The sequence below is a fragment of the Balaenoptera ricei genome, chromosome 11, assembly GCF_028023285.1.
Source record: "Balaenoptera ricei isolate mBalRic1 chromosome 11, mBalRic1.hap2, whole genome shotgun sequence".
NCBI lineage: Eukaryota > Metazoa > Chordata > Mammalia > Artiodactyla > Balaenopteridae > Balaenoptera > Balaenoptera ricei.
In genome coordinates this window covers 34,840,716-34,853,344 of record NC_082649.1, presented here as the reverse complement: position 1 = coordinate 34,853,344, position 12,629 = coordinate 34,840,716, and the positions used below count along the sequence as shown (strand labels likewise).

Below are 12,629 nucleotides of genomic sequence, written 5' to 3'. Positions count from 1 at the left end.
GCAAATGTGGGCAGCTAAGAGAGGTGGCATGCCCGAGGGAGTCTAGAGTGGTGGGTAAGGGCATGGAGTGGGAATCAGACATGACTGGGGTCAAATCCTGGCTCAGCCATGCAGTGTCTGTGTGACCCGGGACTCATCCCAGTTGGCCTGGGACTTCCCTGGTTTCAAAACGGAAAGTCCTGCATCCCAGGAATCCCCTCAGACCCAAACAGGGTCAGTTGGTCAACTTAGACCCAGAGCAAATCCCACTGCGATTCTGAGCTTCAGTTTTCACATCAGCACAAAGGGAGGTAATATCTACTTTGCAAAGGTAGTAGGGGAACGAAATGGGAGAACGCATGTAAATTACGTCAGACGCTGTAGCACTTCATAGATGTTCACTCATTTCATACTCACCACGACCCCAGGGAGGCAATGCTCAGCAGGGGTTCCCCAGGGAGGGAAGGGGCTGCACCCAGCAGAAGACGTGGGGCCCCCGGGCACCGCCAGCTCCTCCTCTGATGCCTGCTGACCTGCTGGGCCCCTGGGAGCCAGGCCCAGCTCCAAGCAGCTTTGCCTGTGATTAGAGCTTAAACCCCACTCTAGGGGCATGTCCAGCTGCCACGAGGTCCCCCAAGCCTTTCCCTTGGGTGCAGGAAAACTATTCTAGAAATTGAAGGTGTACAAGAATAAGAAAGCCTCTCGTATACCAGGAAGCCATCCCACCTCTATCCCTACCCTCTTACCCCTACTACCTGTCACGGCATGTGACAGATTGAATCGTAGATACGAGTGTGGGCTCAGGAGCCGGGCTCCCTGGGTTCACATGCAAGCTCTGCCCTCTTACTTGCTGTGTGACCTCAGGCAAGCAACTTAACTTCTCTGGGCCTTTTTCCTCACCTGTAAAATGAACTAATAAGTACCCACCCCACAGAACTAACGTGGGGATAAAATGAGTACAAAAAGCTTACATTAGAACAGCGCTGGGCCCACTATAAGCATTCAATACCCAGTAGCTATTATTCTGATGGTATAATATAATATAATTCAATCCAACATGACCTGGTCATTCCATTAGCCTCTTTGAGCCCATTTCCTCACCTTTAAATGGAGACAACTCTGCTTGCCCTACTTCCTCACTGTCATGGGATCCAAAATAGATAAACATGGCTGTGAGTCGAGCTTTAAAAACCATCAAGCGTTGTATATGTGAAAGGGATAAAAATAATGCATACTCTAATAAATATGAGGTAATAGAAACACAGTACTATGGGGTAACATGATACAATGTAAGATAATACTCTGCATTAAAAACTGAATTGAGAGAGAGACAAGACAGATGGAGAAAGAGGAGGAGAGGCAGAGAAAGGCCAAGCGAGACAGGAACAGCGAGTGAGGGCTGAACTTCAAGAGCAGGGAATTGATGCTGTTCTGTAATTTAAAAACCAATATACAGTAAATATCAGCCCGGCGCCACAGAGCAGCAGCAGGGCAGGGTGGCCCGACCCGAGATAACTCACACCCCAAGCTGGGCCAGCCACCAGCGCCCTGCCAGCCTCCCCTGTAACTCACGTGCCATTGCTCTCTCCCCCTGCCTGGGGCCACCTGTACCTGCAGTGCCTCCCAATTATGTGCCATATTCACTCGGCCCGAGATTTATGGAACAGGCTGATCTCAAAGTCCTGGGAATGAGCTTGGAGCCTAGACCTCTCCCCTAGAGGAAGGAGGGATGGGATGGGGCTTGGTTTCCAGGCAGACTGGCTTTGTGCTAAGAGTGACCCTGAGGTCCAGGCCCCGGTTAGCTCCCATCCCAGCTCTCCTCCTGTGGCTCCACCACCTCCCTGACTCCTGTCCCCTCCCTGTGGTTACACACCCTCCCTCCATCATCACCCCATGTCACACCTAGACACTGACCCCGTAATCCACTCCTGGACCCGATGCCCCCAGTTCCTGAAACCCTGCCCCCCCCCCCAGCATTCCTCTGGATCTGCTTTATCCCTGCTGGAGGTCTCATGCTCTCTTCTGTGTCCTGGCTCAAGGCTCATTTTTTTGCCCCAGATGCTTTTCCAGCTTCTTCAAACCAAAAGAGCCAGGAAGTCCCTCTTTCCACCACCAGAATCAGCCCTGGGGAATGGGTGTTGGGGGGTGGGCAGGAATCACGGCCCAGGGAGATGTTTCTTTCTGGCCTTCTCTCCACATAGAGACCAGGCTGAATCAGATGCCTCCTTCCCTGACAGAAGGTGTTCCCCAATCCAGGCTCCACACTCACCTCCTTAGGGCCCCCAGCACCTTCCCACCCCCACCCCCATCCAGGGCATGTACAGTGGTTTCAGAAGGACCCAAAGCAACATGTTCTGTGGCCCTGCCACTAACTCCCATCCCCTGAGATACCGTGTCGCGCTTTCCCCTGTGATGCGCCCTGTAGATCCAGCCTAGGCACGCTGACCTGGAACATGCCATGAACGCCCTCCCACACTGTGGCGTATTTCTCCAATGATCTGACCCCTACATGAATAAGGCCCACGTGGAAGGTCCAGTCCCGAACCCATTAGCCATGTTCACCTAAACCCTCCTCCACAAAATTCCCCCAACCCCTCAGCTGAACACAGTGTAGTTGTAAGGTGTAATAAGAACCCAACTGGACCAGGAACCACTTAGTGACCTCTAAGTGCCTCAGTTTCCTCTCATGTATAATGGGTATAATCATAACATCTGTTCTTCCTGCCTGCCTGGTAGGATTGTCCAAAGGGTCCAATGAGATCATGTGGAGAGTATTATGAAATTCCCCAAGGTGCTATACGATTTAGGGGGTGGTTGTTGGAAAGGACCATCCGTTAAGCCGGTCCACGGTCATTCCTCTCCTCGCTTAGGAAAATGCCACTGGTCTATCTACCACGAATAATAACAGCACACATTACACAGCATTCACCACGTGCCAGCCATTGCTCCCAGCACCTCGCTTATAGCAATTCACTGAATTCTCCTAACAACCCTATGCCATGGGTACTATTATTATCCCCATTTTGCAGATGAGGAAACCAAGGCAGAGAGAGAGTAATCTGCTCACATGACCAGGAAAAGAGAACACAATGTAAGCCCTAGGAATGAGGGTCCAGTGCACACACACTCCCTATATAAGAAGGATCTGCATCCACATATTTCCGTGCCTAAGCATTCCCAGATAATGTGCATGTTTCTCTCCTCCATGCTCCTCTTAGACCTAAACTTCCGAAGGACAAAAAGCAGGCCTTTCCCCATCCGAGGAAGGTTTCTCAAGAGTAAGGAGCCTGCCTTGCTCACTTGCGACCTCTCTGTGCCAGTAGCCCCCTGCCCAGATTATTGCCCATCTAAGGCCTGGGAAACCGTCCTGCCCCCAGTGTGACAGCCCTCATGTGTCATGTGCTTAGAAGCTGTGACTAGACAGAGGGGCTGGGATTTATGTCTATTCTAGACTCTCCCCTTAGTTCCCCTTCTCCCAGCTCAGCCCCTGTGACGCACGTAACCAGGCCAGGAGGAAGATTAAGCGGTTCCTTTAGGGTCAGCTGCCCCTAAACTGGGACCACAACCCCCAAATCTCTTCATCCAGTCAGTTTGCATTTGGGTGAGATGGTAAGATGTCAGCTAAGTAGTGGGGCAGGGAGGGAACTGGGAAAGCAGCTTGAGAGTGCATTTCTTAAGTGGTCCTCCTCATCACCCTTCCACCACCACCATCATCACCATCGTTGGCTTTACATCACGTAGTTAATTGTGTGTGACCTTTAGCTGAGTCCTGAGCAAACACACACACACACACATGCATGGGAATGCAGGTGAGGGAAGGCACTAGAAACAAGCCAGAGCTGGGCATCCCCACCCCAACTCCCACCTCCACCAAGTCCTGGAGTCCACAGGCAGGGCTGGAAAAAATACAGGAGTAGAAATCAAATGATCGGTGTGGTGGAGGGCTGTGTGCACACACAGACCGGAGAGATGATTCATCTTTGTAGCATCTGGCCTGCGGGGTGGTGCACAGTAGGCGCTCAATAAATGCTTGTTGAATTAAACTGAATCGGTGAGGACTGCTGACCAGCTAGTCACGAAAGAGGTGGATGAAGGACCGTGGGCTTGATCACCAAATCCTAAACACACAGGCTCTCCTGGCTTTAAAGCTTGATGGGGTGGAGGGAACACTTTAGAACAAGTAAAAGGACGCCTCACTCCCACACTAGCAGCAAAGTACAGAACTTATGGCCGCAAGAGGTGGGGTGGACTGAGACCATGAAAATGGTGCCAGCAAATCATGATGACCACACTTTGATCCCAAACAAGCATCATGAAAAATGGCCATGACAGGGCTTCCTCCACCCTGTGAGGGCAGAAACGGTCCAATCCTCTCCCGCACCTAGGTGGAGACCTCGGTGGAAGTGAGGCAGAATTGGGGCTGGAACATCCGGGGGTGGGGCTGACCTTGGGTGGAATTTCTCAATTGCAGGAGGTTTGCTGTGAATCAAAGCTCCTGAGAGCAGACCGAGAGCCAGGAAGGAATGATCACCAAACAGCCACATGAGTGCACACATGTCCCAGCAGAGAAGGACAGAGGACTCCAGTGCAGCTCCATCACCTAGCGCGTGGATCACTTGGTGAGTTCCAGACAAAGCTGAAAGAGAACTTATTCCAGGTTCCCCTGCACCCCAGTGAGTCCTCCAGGACCTGTTGCCTTGTGCTGTACGACGACCTCTAGCCTTTTACCTCCTTGACTCCAAGTTGCCATCCATCCTCCCTCCCTCCTGCCCCAGGAGGATTTATCTGGGTATTATAGTGGCTTCATTACCGGGCAACACTGAATCAAAGGATCAACTTGCCCACCCAGGAATCTTAAATACCTTTTTAGAATGACCGGGCCTCATCTTATGGCCCTTGCTGGGCATTTCCAGGGGTTTCCAGGAGCTCAGAAAGCCAAGCATGCCTTCACCTCCATTGCCATCACCCAGTGGGGGGGCTCCCACATCTCTTTCTCATCAGGTACTGAGACCCAAGCCGAAGCCTGAGCCCAGCTTACTCCCTAAGCTCCTCCAAGTCCTGCAGGCTGAGTGACCATATGTCACTCATTTGGGTGACCAAAGAGAGTCATGTCACAGCAAGACCTAGTTTACTACTAGTCTGAAGTAGAAGCCTGCACAGACTCCCAATATTAGTTGGGGATCATAGTAAATCCCCACCCCCAGCTTATTTGACTAAAGCTGCCTTAACAGGGGAATAGATCAGGAAGGGTAACTAGGAAGGAGAGTGCTAGCTTTGGGGGAAAAGAGTAGAAAGTAAGTCTTCGGGAGGGGAGATGGGAGGACCAAATAGATTTTGCATCCCTGTGAAGTTTTATTAGAGACCTGAGTTAAGGCGAAAGGGAAGACCTCCCTGTGTTGGCCTAGACCGAAGTGGGGTGTTGAGGGGAGATGGCCCAGGAGGGAAATACAGAGGGAAAATGAGTTAAGAGAGACTCAGCGTTTTGCTTCCCATGCTGTGTCTGCTGTGAGTGAGTTAACGTATGGAGTGCACAGTTGTCTCCCCAGTACCCAGGACCCCCATAGATACCAAAATCCATGGATGTTCTAATCTCTTTATAAAATGGCATAGTATTTGCACCTAACGTATGCACATCCTCCCATATACTTTACAATCACCCCTAGATTACTTATAATACCTACTACAATGTGAATCATTGTAAATCATTGTAAATACATTGTAAATGCTATGTAAATAGTTGCCAACACATGGCAAATTCAAGCTTTGCTGTTTGGAACTTTCTGAGATTTGTTTTTTTCTGAAAAATTTTGATTGAATCCACAGACGCAGAATCCACAGATAAGGAGGGCTGACTGTAAATGCATAGAGTTCTGAAGAGCCCAACTTTGGGATTTTGCAGTCTCTCGTGTTTCGGGGCTGCCCTGTAAATACAGGACTGCGGCAAGGAGACTAAGACTCCATGCAGACAACCCCAAGCAGGTTGATAAATTACAAGAGCTCAGTTTTGCTATTTAATCCAGCTTGACACAGTTTAACACCTAAGTCTTGTGTCTACAGTTCTAGTCTGTCTCTCGGGTTGGTCTGGTCCCCATTAGCCTTGGCCCTTGGGGATATTCAAGAAAGCAGACCCAGATCTGTCCAAATTAGATGCTTGGCCTTCTGTTGCTCAGAAGCAAGGCCATACACAGCCTTGCGTCTCCTCCACGGGACCTCCACACCTCCTACACGACTTGCAGCTACAATGCAAGGAATCACCGGGAAAAAAATAAAGAGCAATAGATCACAACACAGGTAGATGGTGTCACTGCTTAAACGTGCTTGGTGCATCAGCACTCAGCTTAACGAGCTGGCTTCTCGTGCCTTTTCCTTTGACCTTCTGTTCACAGACTAGCCTTGTATTCCAGGACCATGCCTCCAACCCTTCCCCTACCTCCCATCTTGATAAAATGGAGACGCCTATACAGGAGGTCTGGGGTGGGATGGGGTTTGGCATCACTAGCTGCTTCCAGGTCATGCTGACACTACCGGCTCATGGACCACACTCTTGGCAGCGACATGCCGAGGCGAATCTGTCCTCACCGTCTCCTGGATTCTCCCTCCCTCAAATCTACCTCTTTTTCTAATCCTAGTCCGTTAGCCCTAAAACCTGCATTCGCAATGGTGGCAACAGCGCCCCCAAGGGGACAAAAATTTGTTATTGGGAGGGGGTGAGAAAGCAGCTTACTCTTTTTGTATACAAAGCACAGCTGTACCTACAGTACATAAACAGATATACAGCATATCTGTGGTATTAAAATTTCATGGGGGTGCAATTATAAAAAATTGTGTCTAAAAAGTTTCCTGCGAGAGGGCAATAATGAAAGAAGGATTGAGAAATACAGGCTGAAGGCTAACGCCCTCCACCCTCTCTGGTGCCAAAGCTTCAGTAATGGCACCTGATTACAAAAGTAAATGATATATGTAACAGTGTGTCCCTTCCTAGCTGCCTGCCACCAATCCCTCCCAATTATCTGGACCAAAGATCCCTCTTCTGCAGGTTCTGTAGCATCCCTTTTCCCGGAAGGCACAGTGTCTACCTGCCTGGCCTGTTATCTTATTGGGGAACTCCAGTCCCACATGAAACTGATACATTAAAGCCCACATGTAATGCCCTCATATCTGGGCATTATTGCCGTTGACACTTTAGTTACTCGGTCTAAATTAGGAAGGGGTCGCAATTAGGAAGGGGTTGAGTGCTAAAGGGCTTGCTCAGTGCATAAAGCGCATTCACACAGGCCTGCCCTTACATCAATGTTGGGAAGTCAACATTAGCATCCTGACTTATCAGTAAAGAAACCAGGCCTCAGGGGCTCCCAACCCAAGTCACATGTGATAGAGTCGAGTCTCCTGACTCACGGTCCAGTGTTCAGCCTACTATCCCATCTTCCACCTTGTCCAGGAGGACAATGCTGACTGTCTGATGGGAACTTTTAAACAGGCAGGTGTGAGCGAGAAAGGCAGGCAGGACGCCCATGAGAACGCTGAGCTCCTCCGGGCTCTGTGATGGGGGCTCTGAAGTCTCCTCCTCAGGCAGGCCAGGAGGACAGCGGGGCTTACAGAGGTGCTGACCCATGATGCCTACTGATCCTCACCTTGGGACAGAGGCAGTACAGAGGAGTTAAGAGTGTGGGCTTTGAATTCACACAGACATGAGAACTGAGTGACAGCTCTGCCACTTACTAGCTAACTGGCAGGCACCCAACTTCTCTGAACCTCGGTTTTCCCATCTGTAGAGTGGAGGTAACAACAGTGGCCATTTCACAGGATTGGGAGAATTCAATGAGATAATAATGTGACGCTCTTAGCACTGTGCCTGGCGCATAATAAGCAAACAAGAAATTGTTTGAAGGAGCTGGTCCTGATAGCCTAAGAAATTTCTCAGAACATTCATTCTACTTGTTCAGTACCTCATGCCTGAAACTCCCCAAATTCCCAGTGACCTCTGAGAATTTACAAGAAGACAAAATCTGCCTTCTATGGACTTCAATGGGCTTTTGCTGTTCCTGAAATCCTCACCTCCTCCAAGAAGCCATCCTGATTGCCCTCACCCTGAGCATACTGAACATGGCTATTCTCCCTGGTCCCTATCTCCAGACCTGACTTCCTGCTCCCTGAATATACCTTTTCTTAGGCCTGCCCATGATGGTTAGACTACCTCTCCACTCCTGTTCCGGTGATTCATTAGTCAGATCCCACTAAATACATGTCTGGGTTCGAGCCCCTCTTCCCGACTGGATGTGCCACCCAACTCCACAGACGGGACCCAGGTCCAATCACAGGCCCTGCACAGACCCCAGCAGGAGCTGTGTCCATTCACTTAGCCTGGGCCCGACACCAGCCCTGTGAGGCCACTCTTGGGGCAGCAAGAGGCAGAGTCAGGGAAGGAAAGGCAGGGGTTGGATTCTGGAAGATATTTCACACACAAGCTTGAGGTAGCAAAGGGTGATAGATGACACTTGTAAAACACAGAGTCCGAGCATCCTGAGTAAATGTGCATGGCTGTAAAAATCCAAAGCAAACAAGAGGGAGGGAGGGAAGCAGGTGCCACAGCCCCAGAGGTGAAATCTGCTTCTCAAATATCAATTCCCGAAGTTTTCTTGGAGGGCTTCCTGGAGTCTTTTAATGATCAGTTTACATGTGATGGCATCAAACCCTCCTGGCAGTTGTGTGGCAGGGGAGGCTGGGGACACTATCCTCCATGTCTCTGAGGGCCCCTCCCTCTCTCCAAACCTTCCGCCTCCACCCAAACAGTCCTCCAGATCTGCAAAGGAGTTTGGGGAGCACTGAGACAAATATGGGGTCATACACATCTGCAAGGCATATACTATTATTTTCTGTCACCGGAGGAGAGCACAGAGGCTCCAGTGCTTAACCAACAAAGATGTGGCAGAGCCAGAATTTGAACCCAGGCCTTCCAAGTGTAGGTTCCATTCCATTACAGGCATACCTTGTTTTATCGTGCTTCATTTTATTGCCCTTCACAGACATTGTGCTTTTCACCAGTTGAAGGTTTGTGGCAACCTTGCATCGAGCAAGTATATTGGCAACAGCATTTTTCCAACAGCATTCGTTCACTTCGTGTCTCTGTGTCACATTTTGGTAACTCTGCAGTATTTCAAACATTTTCATTTTTATTGTATTTGTTACGGTCATCTGTGATCAGTGATCTTTGATGTTACTACTATGACTTTCTGAAGGCTCAGAGGGTGGTTAGAATTTTTAGCAACAAAGTATTTTTTAATTAAGGTATTACATTGGGTTTTTTTAGATATAATGCTCTTGTACACTCAGTAGACTACAATATAATGTAAATATAAGTTTTATATGCACTGGGAAACCAAAAAATTTGTTTCACTCACTGTATTGTGATATACGCTTTATTGCAGTGGTCCGTAACTGAACCTGCAATATCTCCAAGGTATGCCTGTATATGACAACTCTATCCCTTCAAATAAGTTGGACCCTAAAACTCTAACTGTACTCAAAATAAAATTGCAAAACACCCAAATCGTTCTTCCTTTTGTCCAGGGTCCTGTTCCATTCGGCTGTCTCTGGTTGTTTTCTGCTCTACATCTCTGCTCTCAGTCTAGAAGCCTCCCCCATCAGAATGGAAAACTGCCAGACGCCAATATTGTACTCATCTCCACTTCAAGACAGGGGACTTTCTGAAAGAGAACTGCTCCACCCCACAGGCTAGAGAGACTTGACATTCCTGACACTTGGAGGCCAAAACCCCCCTGGATCCTTGATTTTACTTCAGAGCTGCAGCCAAGACACAAAAGCGATTTCCACTGTAGCCAAACCAGGGCTTGGGTGGCCAAAAGGCTGCTGGATTCTCCCAGTGGCCCCACCTACCTCGTCTGCATCTCCCACCCTTTCCACCCTCCATCGCCTCCTCAGTCTCGCCTCCTGGAAGCTCCCTGCTCACCCTCTCTCAGGCCACACTCCCCAGCTTCTCAGATTTCGGGGCCTGGGAAAGGAACTGGCATCTCAGAGAAGCTGGGAGCCTGAGCCCCAGAGCAGGCAGCCAGAAACCCGGTCTAGCCCGACAGGGGATGGAGCTGAGAGCCCACCGCCCAGAGAAGCACCGCCAGAGGGTGAAATAGAAATGCCAAGTTGGCTGTTTGTATTCCCCAGGGCAAGGGCAGGAAGATAAGTAATTACATTCCTGGGCAGGAATTAGACCAGAAGCTCTAAACTGAGGGCTGGGCAGGGGGCCTGAACAGAAGCACGTGAGGAGCCAGAGGAGAGAGATGGAACTCCGCACCCCTAGCCAGAGTCAGAAGGGAGAGACGACATTCCAGCGTCAGCTGAAGGGCCGAGGCAGCTGGTGTGGTCTGCAGAGGCTGCCGGCTCCAAGTGCAGGCCCTCGTGAGCTTCCGAGTCCTCCCTGCACGATCCTGATTCCCTTCAGCCCCCAAGGTACCCCACAAGCGAGTCCCACAGCCAGCTGGGTTCCACTGCAAGCGGCTGCATAAAGCTCTTCGTAGAGGGCAGCGACCAGCCCAGCACACAACCCCAAGACCCGGGATCTGCGCTCCCAGTCTCCCCACAATCTCCCCACCTGGGTCTCCCCACCGTGAGTTCCAGGCTGGCCCCCATCCACGTACAACAGCCCAACAAGAACCTCTCAGCCTGGTCCCTAGGAACTTCACAGCTGGCAGTTTCCTGCCTCGCTTTGCTCCTCCCCAGCCCCGGGGGCTCAATTTCCTGAAGCCGCCCCCTCCCCCAGCCCCACAAGACCAATCAGCCCATTGCAGCCACAGAGGTCCCCCCTCCCTGACACATGCATGCACACACATACAATCACACTAACACGTACACACACTCCACAGTGGCGGGGCAGAGGGTCAGCATCTACAGCCGTGCCTGTAACTCCAGCTCGGAGTGCGGGCTCTGAAAAACACCCTCTCCCCGCGGGTTTCTGACTGTCTGAGGACATCTCAGCAGGCGCTTGGTGTTGGCCTGGCTCAGTCCCTTTGCGGTCTCTGCTCAGGCTCCCTCCTATTTCTCTTTCAGTTTCTGGCTTTCAGGGGCTCTGTCTCCCTCGAACTCGCTGCCTATGTCCTTTGTACTGGGGCGAAGGAAAGATGGGCAGGACACCTCCCTGTCGTCCCCTAGGGTCTGTGCAGAGCAAGGCACTGCCGGCCTCCAAGCAGCTGTCCACTGCTTTCCCTCCTCCCTGCCCAGGCCAACCTTAGAACCAGGGCAGGGCTGGGTGGGAGATAGACCTACCAGCTAGGCACGGCTAATGCCAGTTTCCATATTGCTTCATCATGCCATTCTGATGCCCCAAGCTGCACACGCACAATCTCCCTGATCTCCCTGCCTTCTACCTGAAGACAGGACAGGGTCCCTGAGGTTGCCCTACCTGCCTGCCTCCCGAAACTGCAATGATGCCTTCCTTCCCTCCATCAGCACTGAGTCAACCTTCCACACCGGGCTCTACCCCACCCAACCCAGCCCACGGAGCGCAGGGAGCCCTGGCGTCCGACCCAGCCCCCAGCAATCGCTCTAGCCAGGCTTCGCATGTGGAGAGATGCAACAGAGTGGGCTGGTGGCAAAGTTCTCCTGCTGTTTCAACGTTTCCGTCTACCTGCGGCTCCCGTCTCTCCCTCTTGCTCTCTGGCCTCACACTGACCCGCTCTCCCCGCTCCTCGCCCCCCACTATCGGAAAAAAAAAAAAGGAAATAAAGAAAAGGAAACCTCCCGCGACAAGGATGGGCGAAAAGAGAAGAGGGTATTCATATGACTGCCCGGTGAGGGAGTCCTCAAGTGAAAAAGAAAGGGATGCAAAGTTCCCGGCTCCCCCGGTGCTTTCAGCGCAGCGCCGAGCTCCCGCGGACACCCAGATCGCTGAGACGCAGCGGCGGCGACCACTCACCTGGGCGAGGCAGCATCTACCCCCGGCTGGGAGGCACCGAGGCCGGCTCCGCGGGGCGCCCGGGCTCCCTGGCTCGGCCACGCATCCTTCCCTGCCCAAGACCGGCTCGAGCTAAGCCCTCCGGCTCCGGCGAACGTAGGCAGATGGTGGCCTCGGACGTCCACGCGGGGAGAGCCCTGAGCGGTTTATTCAGTTATATCCACGGCATTTAGCAAGAAGAAGGGAGGAAAAAGCACAACTTGTTCTCTTCCAGATTTAAAAAAGCAAAAAAAACCCCAGATAATCCCTCCCTAGGAGGACGCCGGTAGGATTTTCCAGATCGAAGAACCCCGGGCATCCCCAGGAACCTCGGGCATCTTGGAATGTGGGGCGTCTTCAAGTTCAGACGAGCCAGCCGGTTTGTGCGTGAGAGAGAGAGACAGAGGGAGAGAGAGAGAGAGAGAGAGTGTGTGTGTCTCAGCGAGAACGAGCCAGGCACTCACACCCACACGCACACAAACACACTCCCCCCGCAAGCCCCGCAAGCACACTGCCCCACACGCGCGCGCGCACACGCGCGCCCCCGTCACACACACACGCTCGGCGATCGCACGCATGGAGCCGGGAGGGAGCCGGACCGGCTGCTGCGGCCGCGCGAGGCCGGCGGCAGAGAGAGCCCAGCGGCCGGAGGCGCCCGGAACCCCGGGCCGTGCGCACCGTTCCTCCGAGCTCCCCGGCGAGGCCGCCC

At 52.0% G+C, this 12,629-nt stretch overlaps 1 protein-coding gene across 1 annotated transcript in view; it reads right to left on the bottom strand.

Moving 5' to 3' along the window:
* Positions 1-12,178, bottom strand: part of LRFN2 (leucine rich repeat and fibronectin type III domain containing 2) — a 177,162-nt gene extending 164,984 nt beyond the window's left edge. The window contains exon 1 of the mRNA XM_059937466.1: positions 11,903-12,178. The gene's annotated coding sequence lies outside the window, so the exon portion shown is untranslated. The remainder of the gene's footprint in view (positions 1-11,902) is intronic.
* Positions 12,179-12,629: the final 451 nt, after the last annotated feature.